This window comes from Corylus avellana, chromosome ca3 (genome assembly GCF_901000735.1).
Source record: "Corylus avellana chromosome ca3, CavTom2PMs-1.0".
Classification (NCBI taxonomy): domain Eukaryota; kingdom Viridiplantae; phylum Streptophyta; class Magnoliopsida; order Fagales; family Betulaceae; genus Corylus; species Corylus avellana.
The window spans coordinates 32,429,848-32,446,210 of NC_081543.1; the positions used below are offsets into that span (position 1 = coordinate 32,429,848).

At 35.3% G+C, this 16,363-nt stretch overlaps 1 pseudogene; it reads right to left on the reverse strand.

The window, feature by feature from the left end:
• Positions 1-10,270: 10,270 nt before the first annotated feature.
• The window catches only part of LOC132174440 (probable leucine-rich repeat receptor-like serine/threonine-protein kinase At3g14840), a 25,566-nt pseudogene continuing 19,473 nt past the window's right edge, over positions 10,271-16,363 (reverse strand).

Genomic DNA, 16,363 nt, shown 5'->3' on the forward strand with positions numbered 1-16,363 from the left:
TGTCTGCTAATTGCAAGGTGATAGAGGTTAGTTGAAGCTCCCCCAATCCAAGCTTTTCATACACAGTGTATGGCAGCAAATTCACCACTGCTTCTAGATCCAATAGTGCCTTTTCAAAGGAATGGTCTCCTATCCTGTAGGGAATGGTAAAACTACCTGGATCTGTTAGCTTTGGTGGTAATTTCCTTAACAGGATTGCACTTACCTCTTCTGTTAAGGCCACTGTCTCATACTCCTGAAACTTCCTTTTGTTAGTGCAACAATCCTTTAGAAATTTAGCATATGAAGGAATTTGTTTAATTGCATCTAATAAGTGAATGTTGATTTCTACTTTCCTCAAAGTTTCAAAGATATCCCTGAGTTGCTCTTCTTTCTTTGGTTTGACTAGCCTTTGAGGAAAGGGTTGTGCATTTACCTTCTCCATTTTGTTTATCTTAGAGGTTGATGGTCCTTCTGGAGTTGCTCGAGGTGGCTCTTCAGTTCCAATGACCTTCCCATTCCTGAGAACTGTGACTGCTTCCATCTGCTGATGATCCTCTGGATTGGGTATTGTCTGGGCTGAAAATTCTTTATGCTTCTTCTCGCTCGGCTCCTTTGCCATATGCCCATTTGCACTTCTAGTCTTCGAATGGCTTGATCAGTCTTTGTAGTGAATTGCTGTTGTGAAGTCACAAATTGTCGTAAAAGACTCTTCAGGTCCTCCTGTTCCAGGTCTTGGGCTGATTGAATTGTTCGTTGGGAATTGCCTTGCTGTCCTTGAGGGTTCTGGATGTTCCTACTGTTACTCCATAATGAATTGGGGTGGTTGTGCCATCCTGAATTATAAGTGTTGGAGTAAGGATTGTTCTTGGGAGGATAAGTGTGCTGTCCCCCATAATTAGCTTGCTCCTGATCTGCGGATGAGTACCACGGGCAGTTCTCTGTGACGTGATCTAAATGAGAATATATGGCAGATACCTTGACTTATGTAGCAGGAGCACTGCTATGATTAATCATAGCCTTCATAAACATGTCCAGCTTTTTCTCCATGGCAGCCATTTGAGCCTAAATTCCTCCATTGGTGCTCTCTTCGTATATGCCTTTTCCTTTGAGTCCTTGTCTCTCTTTGGATGGAAATTGTTGGGTGTGTTCACTCAACATCTCAAAAAGCATCATGGTTTCCTCACTACTCTTTTCCATCAGCACACCTCCACAAGCTGTATCAACAACACCCTTGTTAAAGTCATTCAACCCGTCATAAAAGATTTGTACTTGGTCATCTTGAGATATGTTGTGATTTGGACACTTAAGGAGCATCACATTGAATTGATCCCATGCTTCAAAGAAAGAGTCTCCATCTCTTTGTTGGAATGATTGCAGCTCCCTTCTAAGTTGCCTTATCTTTTGAGCTGGAAAAAACTTCTTCAGAAACTTAGTGGTCAATTCTTCCCAAGTATGGATGGAATCTGCAGGCAATGAATTGTACCATAGTTTAGCATTATCTTTTAAGGAAAAAGGAAAGAGAACTAACCTGAGTCTCTCTGGAGTTAGGCCTTGAACATTCTGCAACTTGCATAAGTCAAAGAATTCCTTAAGATGCAAGTTTGGATCCTCAATAGTTGTGCCTTTGAAGTGGGTTAATGCATTGAGAATTTGGGGAGAAATATAATAATTGTCATCCACCTCCGGTTGATATGCTATGCATAAGGGTTGATGGAGGTGTGTTGGCACGTATGCTTGCTTTATTGGTCTCCTCACTCGTGGTGGATTTGCTTCTAGGGGTCTTGGCCCAATTGGATTTTCTTGCATGTCTTCCATTTCAACTTCGTCTTCTCCTTCTTTGTCTCTAGGTCGTTGTCGAATTGTCCGCTCAATTTTAGGATCGAGGGGAAAAACGGTTAAGGCTTGAGATCGACGACCTTGCATGAACTTGGCAGCTTCAGCACTGCCTAGTCTGGATGGTCTCTGGAACTGCGCTCGATCGCAGGTTGGTGCGTTTGATCGCAGTGTGCTCAATTGCACTTGGCTGATGATTGATCGCAATCACAGAATGCCAATCCGCAACCTGCAACAGAAAACAGAAAAGTGAAGGGAAACAAAAAAATTATTTTTTGATTTTTGCTAATACTAAATTAAAAACTGAAAATTAACTAACAAAACTAAAGGAAGATAAATTTAAACAAAATTCGCCGCAATTCCCAGCAACGGCGCCAAAAACTTGTTGTGCAAAAATATACCTAAATTAATAGGTAAATAATTGTACGTTTTACCTGTAAGTGCACAAGGTCAACATGGTAGTATAGGGTGCAAGTATAGGATCATTCCCACGAGGATTGCTGAATTTATGTTTAAAAGTAAATTCCTTAAGCAAAAGCAAACTAAAGATTGATTGTTGATGAGATGATAACAAAGGGTAGGGCATTGATATCCACCACTAATTATGTTAAACTAGTATATCAATATGCCAATACTTTGATCAAGTTATGCATATTTAATGTTTGCCAACCCAAGGGTTAAACCCTAACTCCTTAAGCTATTGATTTCCCTAAGCAACGAGTTAGGCACGGGTCCACACTCTAACTCATTTCTTTCCTATAGGATTTAGCATGGTCTATACTAAGTTGTTCTTTAGAAAAGCATATGTTCTATGAAAATCGACAAACACACAAGGCCTAGGGCATGGATACATACTCCCGGTTCCCTTTGTTGATTAACCCAAGAATCCGGCGTGGATATCTTTTGTTACTTATGTTAAACCCAGGACTCGGTCATCCAAATTGATCTAACTAACAAGTCCATACCACATGCACATGTTGATCAGGCATACACATATGAGGAATTCATGCAAACAGGTATTAATCAAGTTAAATAGCACAACATGATCATCACAAGGCGCCAATATTGAAATATTAATTTAACATAACTAGTGCTTCAATCTAGCCTTACTAAGTAAATTAGCTACACATAGAATTGATGTTAAACATCTTCATAAAATAAAAACAAGGAAAAGAATAAACCCGAGACTTGAACTTGAGAGCTCCTATCCTTCTCTTCCACTAAGCCTGCCTATTCTAAAGGCTTAAGAGTCTATTTGTAGGCTTTAGAAGTCCTTGGAAATGTAGTAAACCCTAGGGATTTCGTAAGGTTTCAATCCTATTACAATTTGGAGTTGGAAAAACCCTAATATGGAAATAGGGACATTGTAGCCGCCACTTGGGATGCCTACTGCGCACGGGTGCGCTCGATCGTACGTCTGCAATCGATGCCTCTTTTGGCCTCCGCTCGATCGCTCCTGGCCTGGCTCGTGCAGTGTCTTCTCTGATGTTGCGCTTGATCGCAGGTACTCTGCGATTGATCGCAGTAACAGGGAATTCCATATTTCCATCTTCTCCTTTTTGAACCAAAATCTCCTATTTTTACTTCATTTTCTACTAAAAGCCTGTAAAATCATGAAAAACACAAAAAAGAAGTAAAATTGCCTAATTAACCAAAACCAAAGGATTAAAACATGCAAGATAAGTGCTGAAAATATGAATATTTTAGCACTTATCAGAGTAACAAAAGAAATCCACATCGGGTTCTTGGGTTAATCAATATGGGGAACCAGGAGTATACACCCATGCCCTAGGCCTTATATGTCTGTCGATTTTCACAAATTTATGTTTTCTTAAAGAACAACTTACACCCATGCTAAATCCTTTAAGAAAGAAAAGAATTAGAGTATACACCCATGTTTAATTCGTTGCCTTAGGAAAATCTATAGCTAAAGAAGTATACACTCATGCCCTTAGGTTGACAAACATTAAATATACCAGTATGATTGGCGCATTGGCATATTGTTATTTTAATTAGTCTAATTAGTAGTAGATATCAAAACCCTAATCCTTTTTAGTTTTAGTTTATCTTTTATTTTATTTCTTTATTTTAATTCAATCGTGACAATTGACTTTTATCTGTTTAATTAAATAGGAAATTACTTATAAACATGATTTACCAATCCTCGTGGGAATGATCTCGTATTTGCCTGCTATACTATCGTTTAATCTTGTGCATTTTTCAGTAAAATATACCAATTATTTGCCTATTAATTTAGCTGGGTATTTGGCACAACAAGTTTTTGGCGCCGTTGCCTTGTTGTGCCAAATACCTACCTAAATTAATAGGCAAATACTTAGTACGTTTTTCTCGCAAGTGCACAAGATCAAATGATAGTATAACAGACAAATACGAGACCATTCTCACGAGGATTGGTAAATTATGTTTAGAAGTAATTTCCTATTTAATTAAATAGATAAAATTCAATTGTCACGATTGAATTAAAATAAAGAAATAAAATAAAAGATAAACTAAAACTAAAAAGGATTAGGGTTTTGATATCCACCACTAATCAGACTAATTAAGATAACAATATGCCAATGCGCCAATCATACCGGTATATTTAATGTTTGCCAACCTAAGGGTATAGGTGTATACTCCTTAAGCTATAGATTTTCCTAAGTAACGAATTAGGCATGAATGTATACTCTAATTTGTTTCTTTTTTAAATGATTTAGCATGGATGTATACTAAGTTGTTCTTTAAAAAAGCATAAATTTGTGGAAATCGACAAACACATAAGGCCTAGGGCATGGGTGTATACTCCCAGTTCTCCATGTTGATTAACCCAAGAACCCGGTGTGGATTTCTTTTGTTACTCTTGTTAAACCCAGGACTCGATGAGTCAAATTAATTTAATTAACTAATCCATACCACATGCACATGTTGATCAGGCAAACGCATATGTGGAATTCAAGAAAACAGGAATTAATCAAGTTAAATACACCAAAATATAATTGTAGTAAAGGCGCCAATATTAAAATCCTAAATAGACAAGACCAGGGCTTCAATCTAGCCCCAATTAAAATATAAACTACATAACAAAAATAAAAGGTGGAAGACAAGAAAAACCCAAACTCCTCTTGATCTAGCCTTCAGTTCCTATTCAGAGCTTGTACTTCTTTCTCCACATTTTTTCTTAGAAGTTAAGAGGTCTATTTATAGGCCTCTAAAAGCCCTTGAAACACTAATAAACTTAGAAAATTTGTAGGGTTTAGTTCGATTACAAGTGGGACTTGGAATACCCTAATATGGAAGGAAAGAGAATTTTGGCCGCACTTGACTTGCTCTTCACGCATGGGTGCGCTCGATCATAGCCTATGTGCGCTTGATCGCAGGATTGTGATCGATCTCTGGTGTTGGGCGCTCGATCGCATCCCCTGTGATCGATCGCACTACAAGCAAAAGGATCAGACAAGCGCAAGGCGTGTGCTCGTGCGCACGAGCAGCATCCTCGATCGCACCTAGGATCGAGCGCCTCCAACTTTTCCCAAATTTGCTCTTTAAGCCCAATACTTCTAGATTTGCTTCTTTTTCTTCCAAAATCCTACAAAAACACATAAAAAGAACTAAAATAGCATAAACTAACAAAACTAAGAAATTAACAAATATAAGTTTAGGGCTTAAAATATGAATATTTTGGCACTTAACACACCCCCAAACTTACAGATTGCTTGTCCCTTAGCAATATAAAACTAAAAACAAAATGAAAAACAAAAAACAAAAAGATAAATCCATCTTTCATGGGATGTACGATTGCATTTAGCATATGCAACAAGCCTTTTAAACTCTAGGAATTCCCTAGAGGACGAGTGAAGTCTCGTGAGAGTTTTGCAAGAATGTTACCCACAACATCCTACAAGAGTTCATGTTATCCAAAAATTAAGGTATCACTCAAAAACATGATTTTCATTCATTAGCAAGCTTAAAAAGATAAACTTCATATTCACAATGAATTGGAATTTTAAAATTTAATCACTTACAAAAGACATGCTAAGGCGTCACAAGTTCGAAACAGTGTAAAGTGCACTAGCACATAAATATGAAGCTTCCAATTATTTCCAATGTGCAATGTCTCAATATCTCAAAGTTCACTGAAATCCCTATTCGAATGAACAACAATGGCATATTTTTCTTTTCCTTTTTTTTCTTCTTCTTCTTCTTCTCCTTCTTCTTCATCAGGTTGTGCAATGTTTGGTTCCCTTAAGCTTTTTAATTAACCCATGTAACGAGTGCTAAGTCAATAACTCTCAAACCGGATGGTTTTAGGGTATTAGGTGTAGAGACACCCTTAGGACTTACTAACTCGAGTAAAAAAGGCTACGAAACCAAACTAACCATGACATTAACCAAATCAAAATTCTTCACTTTTTCACGTGAACACTCAATGCTTTGAGCCAAGAGGTCTAGTTACTTAGTGAAAAGCTTATCAATGATCATTTTTTTTTTCTTTTTATCACATATATATGCCTAAGTATCCATCTAATAGATCATCCAGTTTCACCCAAGACATAGAAACACACACATCAGACTTCATGTCATACCCCACAAATTATGTGCTAATGTGCTTGTGTAAGATCAGATCCAACATGTTAATTCTCAACTGCCTAAAGCAAGTAATCAAACTGAAAAATTCTATTATTAGATCATGTGTTCAAAATTTTAAGCTCACCAATGAAATGAAATCGTAATTTTTTTAGATCAACCAAAATCTTAAGGCAAACATGAATATGCATATATTTATCTAGTTTTTTTTTTTTTTTCACTAACAACAAAAATATAAACAAAATAAAATTGGGACAAAGTGTGTGTAAAGTGTCTCCCATACCCCCAAACTTAAATTACACATTGTCTCCAGTATGTCTATAACATAGAAAGAATTTACCCGGGATATGGACGAAACTGTTTGGAATAGCATGGCTCATAGCACACCCCCAAACTTGAATTGAAGTACACTTGTTCCTACATAAAACAAAAAGGAAACCAATCAGATTTGGAATTTACAGCAGCTTCAGTACTGCTGGATGGAGGTGCGCTCGATCGCAGTGGTACGCTTGATTCCTCTGATTGGGTGCTCCGTAGCACTGCTGCAAATCAGAAACAAACTTGCAGCAAACAATAAAGATTAGAGAAAAAAAAATTAACAAAAACGGAAGAAAGAAAAAAATAATAATAAATAAATAGAAATAGAAATAAAGACAAAAATAAAATAAAATAAAAATAAAAATAAAAATAAAATAAAATAAAATAGAATAAAAAAAATAAAACTGACTTGACATAACAGCAGCGTCAGTACTGCTGTCGGCTATGCGTTCGATCGCAATGCACTTGCGCTCGATCACCCTGGAATGGACGCTCGAGCGCACTGTCGCAACACCAAAGCATAAAGAACTCACAGCAGCCTTAGTACTGTTGTGTGGCAGTGATGCGCTCGATCGCAGACCACCTACGATCGATTGCACTGCCGCATAACATATCAGAGTTGCAAACAGTAAAATATAAAAGGCGAAAAAAAAAAACAAGAAAATAAAAATAAAAACAGAATTATAAACAAACAAAAACAAAGAAAATAAAATAAGCAAACATAAAAAACAAAATTAAACTAAAGGAAAAAAATTCTAAACAAAATTTAACACAATCCCCGGCAACGGCGCCAAAAACTTGTTGTGCCAAATACCCATATAAATTAATAGGCAAATACTTGGTACGTTTTACTCGCAAGTGCACAAGATTAAATGATAGTATAGTAGGCAAATACAAGATCATTCTCACGAGAATTGGTAAATTATGTTAGAAGTAGTTTCCTATTTTATTTCTTTATTTTGATTCAATCGTGACAATTGAATTTTATCTGTTTAATTAAATATGAAATTACTTCTAAACCTAATTTACCAATCCTCGTGGGAATGATCTCGTATTTGCCTGCTATAGTATCGTTTGATCTTGTCCACTTGCAAGTAAAACGTACCAAGTATTTGCCTATTAATTTAGGTGGGTATTTGGCACAACAGTACCTCTCCAAATCAAGGTGCGGCTAGTTTGTGCGGCTAATAGGAATGGATTGGATCAACTGGATCTCCTCCTTGGAAAAAATTCACTCCAATAATGGGACATTCCACACCTTCAAATCTACATCAATTAATTCCTTCACAATGGCATCTGAACTGAGGACATTCGTTGGAGAGATTATTCGGAACGTTGACGGGTTAGAAATCCACCTATCCTTCCATATTCGAACAGTAGCTCCATTCCCAATACGCCAAAATAGACCCTCCTTTAACACATCACAAGAGCTATGTATACTCCTCTATGCAAAGGACGGCCTTGCACCCACCTTGGCATCTAGAATAGACCCATCCAGATAATACTTCGCTTTCATGATCTTCGCAACTAAGCTCTCCGGTTACTTCCATAGTCTCCAGCTTTGTTTTGCCAATAGGGCCCTATTAAAAAGATTGAGATTCCAAAAGCTCATTCCACCCAAAGCTTTGGCCATACCCATCTTCCCCCAACTCATCCAATTAATTTGGGTCTTATTTTCTTTGTGATCCCACCAAAATTTTCGCATTTAAGAATTGATATCCAAACAAAGGCCTTTTGGCGATAGAAAAATACCCATATAGTAAGATGAAATTGCTTGAATTACCACCTTTAGTAGAATTTCCTTACCAGCTTGGGATAAAAATTTCAACTTCCAATCTTGCAGTCTTTTCCACACCTGGTCTAAAATGCCCTTGAAAGCTGTTGTGCGTGATTTTCCCACCAAAGCTGAGAGACCCAAATAAGTGTCATAACGTTGGTTAGCTGGTACTCCTACAATTGCCAAAATTGCTTCCTTATCCACCACTGCCGCATTTTTGCTAAAAAACAGGGAGGTCTTATTATTGTTGAGCCGCTGGCCCGACGCTTTTTCATAAAGTTGCAAAATATTATGCAACCTTTCCCATTGTGTGACGTTGGCCCTGCAAAATAACAGATTGTCATCCGCAAAGAACAAGTGGCTTATTCGGGGGCCCCTCCTAGAAGTAGGTACCATTGTCAAAGCCCCCGCCCTATTAGCATTATTTATCATTGAACTTAGAGATTCTGCACATAAAAGGAACAGATATGGGACAAAAATTTAAGGATAGAAATTTCCTCCAAACCAGTCTGAAGAAAATATTCTCCAACCTATTTAAAATAGTGCCAAATGTCTATAAATATTTAAAAGATACATTAAATTCTTAACGTCATTAATAACAGTTTACTAATTTAGATTAAATTTAATGTACATCTTAAATGTTTATAGACACTTGGCACTATTTTTTTATTTTTTATTTTTTGAAAAATATGGAACTTCCATTTATGAAATTTCATGAGCACAAAGCTCTTACAACATAGAGCATACAGCTCTGAAAAATCATAGCCAAAAGGTATGAAGGTTACAAAGTCATAAAAATGACTTCAAGCTTCCGCTAAACGATGTACAATTACATTTAAGGAACATATCTACTTCGTGCATAGTAGATCTAGGACATGGGTAACCCAAATACAAAACAAAAATAAAAAACAACTAGAAATTAAAAATTCGGTCGTGAGAATTAAGCCCCTACACCAATCTACTTCATCCTCAACACGAAGGCCTGGACAAACAAAATAAAAAATAAAAAATAAAAAGCCCATAAGCAGTAGCGGAGCAACACGATATCGTAGACATCCCTTCGGAAGACATACTTTGGCTGAAGAAGATGATCAGATCTAAGATTGAAGAGATTAGATTTTGATTTAGATCTACAAACTAGATCTAAAGCAACCCGCCAGAAACGGAGACTGGTGAAGCTTACAGAGAAGACACCGAACACCGTTATCGTGAAAGGGAATGTGGGAAGATCATCTTCCCTCCTCTTGAAGTTCTTCTTGGTGTTGTCTAGAAGAAACGAGAGAGAAAAATTCAAGAGAGAAGGCAGAGTCTCTCTTTTTGGAATAGAATCCATTTGGCACTATTTTAAATAGGTTGGAGGATATTTCCTCCCGACTAGTTTGGAGGAAATTTTTGTCCTTATTTTAAAGTCTCAATATTTTTTATTTTATATATATTATCATAATTAGGGCCTTAATTAAAGAGCATTGACTAACCTTTTAACTATAATTGGAGCCTTTCTTTTTATTTGACTTTCCATCTTTCTCCATTTCTCTCTCTAATATCTCAATATTTTGCACATTGAATTCTTTCCATCTTTCAGTTGGTAATATTTTTTTAATCATAATTGTGGCCTTAATTAAAGATATTGACTAATGGGATTTGAAATATTTTTTTTTTTGGAAATCGAATGGGATTTCATTTAAAACACTGTAAAAGATTAAAAATCACATGCAAATAATGATGCCTATGTGGCCACGATTTTTGTGAAACTAAAATAATATCCCATAGTAATAATAATAGCACATTAATGAGTTTGATCCATGTAGACCAGGTTTACCTAATGTCTAGGCTTGGATCTTACATATGTAATCATGCCTTTTCTTTCACAATCATAATCCGAGAAAACTTGTCAAATGAAAATGAAAAATATTCAACAAACAATTGCGACGTTAAGGTTTATACTAACGACGATATTGAGATATCGAGCTCCTTCAACTTCTCTAAGCTCTTTTCTCTAAGTAATCAGAATATAAATTGACTGGATATAGATCAACACCAGATGTAGAAGAAGCAGTCCTTGGGCCATCCGTTGATGTACTCTGTATCAATGAAGAAGAAACACTCTCTTTCTGGCTGTCACTTATATTCTGTTCTTTACTTTGTTGAAAATGCTCCCACAATATTGCCTCTTTCATTTCATTATTTGAGACACTTGGATCTGAAACCAACCTTGGAACAACGGTGTTGCCCTCAAGCATGCTCACCACTGAAGACATGGTAGGCCTAACTGCTGCAGAAGCATTAGTGCATAGGAGACCCACATTGATCATCACCATAACCTCTTCTTTCTTGTAATTAGAGCCCAACCTTGGATCGACCAGTTCCAATAGACTCTCTTTCTCTTTCAAAAGTAGTGCCTGGAAACAGGGAGATAAGAGCAAGGTATAAAATTAATACAAGCAAAAAAAAAAAAATTAACAAGAGTGTAAAAGAAATAATTGCAAGAAAGAAAGAGATTCAAATTACCCAATCAAGAAGATTGAAAGATTCCTCCTTTGCCCGGTAACTAGTGTTGATCCTTCCACTAACAATTTCCAATGCAACAACTCCAAAACTATAAACATCTGCTTTGTCGGTTAAATAACCTCGCATTGCATATTCAGGTGCCATATATCCACTACCAAATCACGAAACAAAAGGTAACATTTTCAGCATCATGAATTTGTACAACTACTAATATTAAGGGCAATAAATCCTAATTGTTTTTTTCCTTTTGATCTTAATGGCATGTGTAAAATGGAATCAATACCAAAATAATTCAAACAATGAAATTTCTCAAGATGAATGTTTTTGGAACAATTGAACTTCAGTAACAATTCCTCTACTTTCAAATTTTTTTCTCTTCTCTATTTCTTTGGATATACTGACATCGGATGAAAACAAGAGAAAAGATAATACGAAACATTGTGACATTAAATAAATACACAACAACTCACTAAGTTCCAGCAACTCGGGTGCTTATGTGGGTATTATCTTCTTCATCAAGCTTGGCCAAACCAAAGTCAGATATCTTAGAGTTAAGATTTTTATCAAGCAAGACATTAGTAGCCTTGATGTCTCTATGAACAATCTTCAATCTTGATTCCTCATGAAGATAGGCCAAACCTCTTGCTATACCAACACAAATCTTTTGTCTTGTTGGCCAATCCAATTTCAACCCATGTTCTTCTGACCCTTCAATCAATCAAATTAGTAGAAAACAGTAAATGACCATGCACACATGCATCTTATCAATGAAAATAGCTACACAACAAAAACAATTAAGTGCATTAAGGTAAAAGCTTACCAAACAAAGCACGAGCGAGACTGTTATTTTCCATGTACTCATATACTAACAACAATTGATTTCCTTCAATACAACATCCATATAGCTTAACAAGATGAGGGTGTTGCAAAGCGGAAATCATGCCTATCTCATTCACAAACTCACGATTTCCTTGTTTTGATTTTGAAGAAAGTTGTTTGACTGCAATGATGGTGCCATCTGACAGAAGGCCCTACATTTGGGGAACATAAACTTTTTTTCATCCATGAATAAGGAACACTTCAGAAAGAAAGAACTACAACAAGAAATGTTTACTAAAAAGAAAATATTTATTTTGCAAATACCTTATAAACAGAACCAAAACCACCTTCTCCAATTTTATTCGTAGCATCAAAGTTGTTTGTTGCAGCTTTGATTTGCCTTAAGGTGAATGTACCAGTTTGCAAGTTCAAACCCTTTAAATCTGAGGAAGATAGCAAGTCAAATACAGAAGCATGTCTAATTGACATTCCTCAAAGTTTGAGACATTTTAAAGCATACTGTAACCCATCGATTGCGTGCTCCACGCACACAAACTCGCAGTAAGTAGATGATGAGTAAATTAGCTGTTTCCACTTGAAAAATTAAGGGTGGGAGATAATATACCATTTCCATCACTATATCACTTTTAGAAGGAATATATATATATATAAAGAACTCTTTTCATCCTACTTCATCCTACAAGTGTGCATATGCACCTGTTGCGTGGTCAAACATAAATACACATGCAAAGGATCTATTGGAAAAAATAAAAAATAAAAACTAAATGAAAAAAGAATCCAAAAAACATATTAGAAATAAATATTTATCTATATAACAACAATATTAATTGCATTGCAAGTACCTTGCTCCATCGTATTTTCCCGTCTTAGACAACATTTCCACCAGATGATGCCTAGAACCAAAAGTACAAAAACAGCTCCAGCAACAACAATCCCGACCGTTGCACCTGGGGATATACCAGCTCCATTTTCTAATGACGGTGTAAAGGTTGTTTGAAGAAAAAACATAAGAATCACCATGTTAGATTGCTGTCCACGTAATTGATACGAGAAATTATCATCCAACCAAGTAATGCATGAAAGCGAGAGATCCAAACTGACAGTTAGCAATACCTCAATGAAAATAAACATGAAAAGGATTTCATTATGTTATTCATCAATATGATTTATGAATATAATCATTTCTTGAAGTAGTACACATCAAACTGGAAAAATATAAAAGAATAATAAAATCATAAAAAAAAATGGACTAAAAAGACATATACATCCATCTATGATATATACCATAAAGAAATTAGATTCAAATCAAATAATTTAAGGAAATTAACGAAATATAATTAGCATCATGCTTCGTTAAAAAAAGTTCCCATAGAAACATATATATATATATATGCAAGTTTGAGAATGGTTCACTTTCAAACTATTGAAAGTCAACCTACCTGTACCATTCACAGAAATAGCTGAAATAAGTGGACCATAGACTCCATTATACGGGATATTTGTTGTCCCCTTCCCAGCCCAGTAGAAACGGATCTCCAAGGCATTGTTAGTGACGACAACAGGAAAATTTTTTATTACTGCCTTACCAACTCCACCAGCCTCTTGTACAATGTTGAAATCCTTCCTTATCAGCTTTCCCTACAATATTTGAATCCATTTATGTCAACCATTTCATGCTACCAACTGCTAATTAATAGATGAAAGTGGAAGTATATTTTAATGATTACCTGAATGTAAATATCAAATATACGCCTTCCCAAGCTGCTATAGTTTTTATCATCAGTGAACACTATCTCCGCAAAATGGAGGTTCACTTTGTAATTTCCATTTCCCAAACAAAAAGCATAATAAGTAAGAGAGAGAGGAGAAATGCGTGCATTCATGTACAGTTGAGGGTTGGTCATAGAGAGACTAGATGAATTTTGCACAATATAAATGTCAGTTTCAGTTAATTGACTGTTATCCATGATTTCACCAGTGTTGCTAAATCCCCAGTATTGTTGAGTACTCTCGTAGAACTTTGAAGGGCCACCTGGATCTGTATCAGCATAATATGCAGTACTAGTACTTTCATTAATGACATCTCCGCCGCAGTTTATATGAAGGTTGTATAATTCTGGGATAAATGCAACAACAAATTAGTAACAACTAATAAACTAGGCGTATAGAATTAATATTCATCAAAAAAGAAAAGGAAAAAAATATGTTCACTACTTTCAATTCAGAGAGGTGTGAGGAGAGGAAAAGATGAGTTGGTACACAATTCACGCAAATGAAACAAGTCATCTATGGGTACAATTCATTTATTGGTGAATTGATAATAAAAAAAAAAAAAAATGCCCCAGCTGTTGCGCTTGTATCGCTTGGTCAAAGCTCTACAATTTTAGAGGAAATTTTAGACACCGTATATAATTATATTTCATTCTTTTTTCTTTTTCTTTTTTTTTCTTTTTTTCCTTCAGCTTTTGATTTTATACAATCGTTTATGCTTAATCACTACAAGAAGGTCTCATGATCAGTCTCTCATTTTTTATAAAAGTTTTGGCTAGAAATGTCCCAATCCCCCCCATCCACAAAGACAAGGAAAAGCAAACCAAGCTAGTACACTATTGAACAAAGGTAATCATGGGAATATAACAATCTTGAAGAAATATGTGGCATTTGCACTTACTTTGATCAGGACAAGAAACTTTTCTCGAACATGAATCCTGGCCACTATTGGAACAATCAAGGTCCAAAACAAGTTATTATTAACATCAAAATTTGATTTGTGTTTACTCATATGAAGAAAGTTTACATTAGAAAAATTTGCGATGCATATTTTTGACAGATAAAGTTGATACTTACAGAGAGCTTGAAAACAAGTTCCTGTGGAAAATAACGAGAGAAAAGTTTAGTGAATATGCCCATGAGCGCTTGCATTCAGACAAACATGCTTAGAAGTCTTACACGCTACTTGTTTGACAACTTGCTGATTCTGTAAAATTGTTATATGAAAGATCACTGCATACAAAAGAAACAACATGATTCATTTCTTCCGTAATCCTTTTTTTTTTTAGAAAAATTCTATTAACCAGAAACTTTTATTTCAAAGAGATGATAATATTAAGATTTAACTGTTCTCATACTTCATTCTATACAATCCAAGAGATTAAAATTACAAATGAACTTAAGCAGAAAAACAACAAGCTCTTTCCACCACTTATAAGGGAATTAGCTATTGATCGATCATCATAAGCTAAGCAAGATGATCATCCTCATTATAGTCGTATGATGTTGCTAACAATCACATAAACAAATACTATAATAGTGGATGCCAATTTAAAATTCTTTGGATCCTGTTTTTGAAGTTGGGATTCCATTTTTGACCTCTTTTAGAAAAAGCCCTTTGGAAATCAACTCAAGGAGAGTAGGAACAGTTGGGAACTTTGAGGAGTAGAAATTCTTGGAAATGATTAAAACTTGTAAGCAATACATTTGCTTTAATCCTCTTAAGGTCTGATATGCTCTCCTTTTCATAATTGATTAATTGCAATTCTCTATTCATGGCTAAATCAACGGCCTATGGTATGAACCACAACCAAGAACAGGTCAGCCACAAGCCATCTCGTCGAAGAAATTCTAATTGTGATGGTGATTCCTATTGTGGCTGATCCCAAGTCCAGCAATGTTTTTCCATCTCCCACAACTTGCATTCGATACCGTAAAACCTAGGGGTGCAAAGGCGGGCGGTTTTTAACTGCCCGCTAACCGCTAACCGCTATAACCGCCAACCGCCTAACCGCCTAACCGTTTAACCGCATTAACCGCTAACCGCCTAACCGCCATAACCGCCTAGCGGTTAGCGGTTAGCGGTTATTGGGTCTACTAACCGTAACCGCTAACCGCTAACCGCTTTTTTATATAATATATTTTTATAATTATACATATAACATAATCACTTGATCATTAAATCACAATTTTTTTAAAAAATAATTAAATCACAATTTGAGTATTAATATATTATCACTATAATTTATATGATTATATCATATAATCACTTGATCATTAAATCACAATTTTTTAAAAAAATAATTAAATCACAATTTGAGTATTAATATATTATCACTATAATTTATATGATTATACCACATGATCAATTGATCATTAAATCATTTGATTATATAATAACAAATTATACATATATAATATGACATAACTCATAAGTATACTAATTCATACTAATACAACAATTAAATATCTAGAGACTTATTTTCAATGTATGTTATAAACCTATAAGTCTATATAAGTCTACATATGTATATGAATAATATAAATGTATAATATCAATAGTTAATCATATAATTCAATGACAATTCAAATACTTTATTCAAGACTTCAAGTGAATCATATTATTAATGTACAATGATGATATGATTCGTATAATATCAAATTAAGTAATTGACATTGGATTAAACAATGACCAATGTGTTACTTATAAACACAATTTAAGCATTAATGTATTATCATTATAATTTTAGT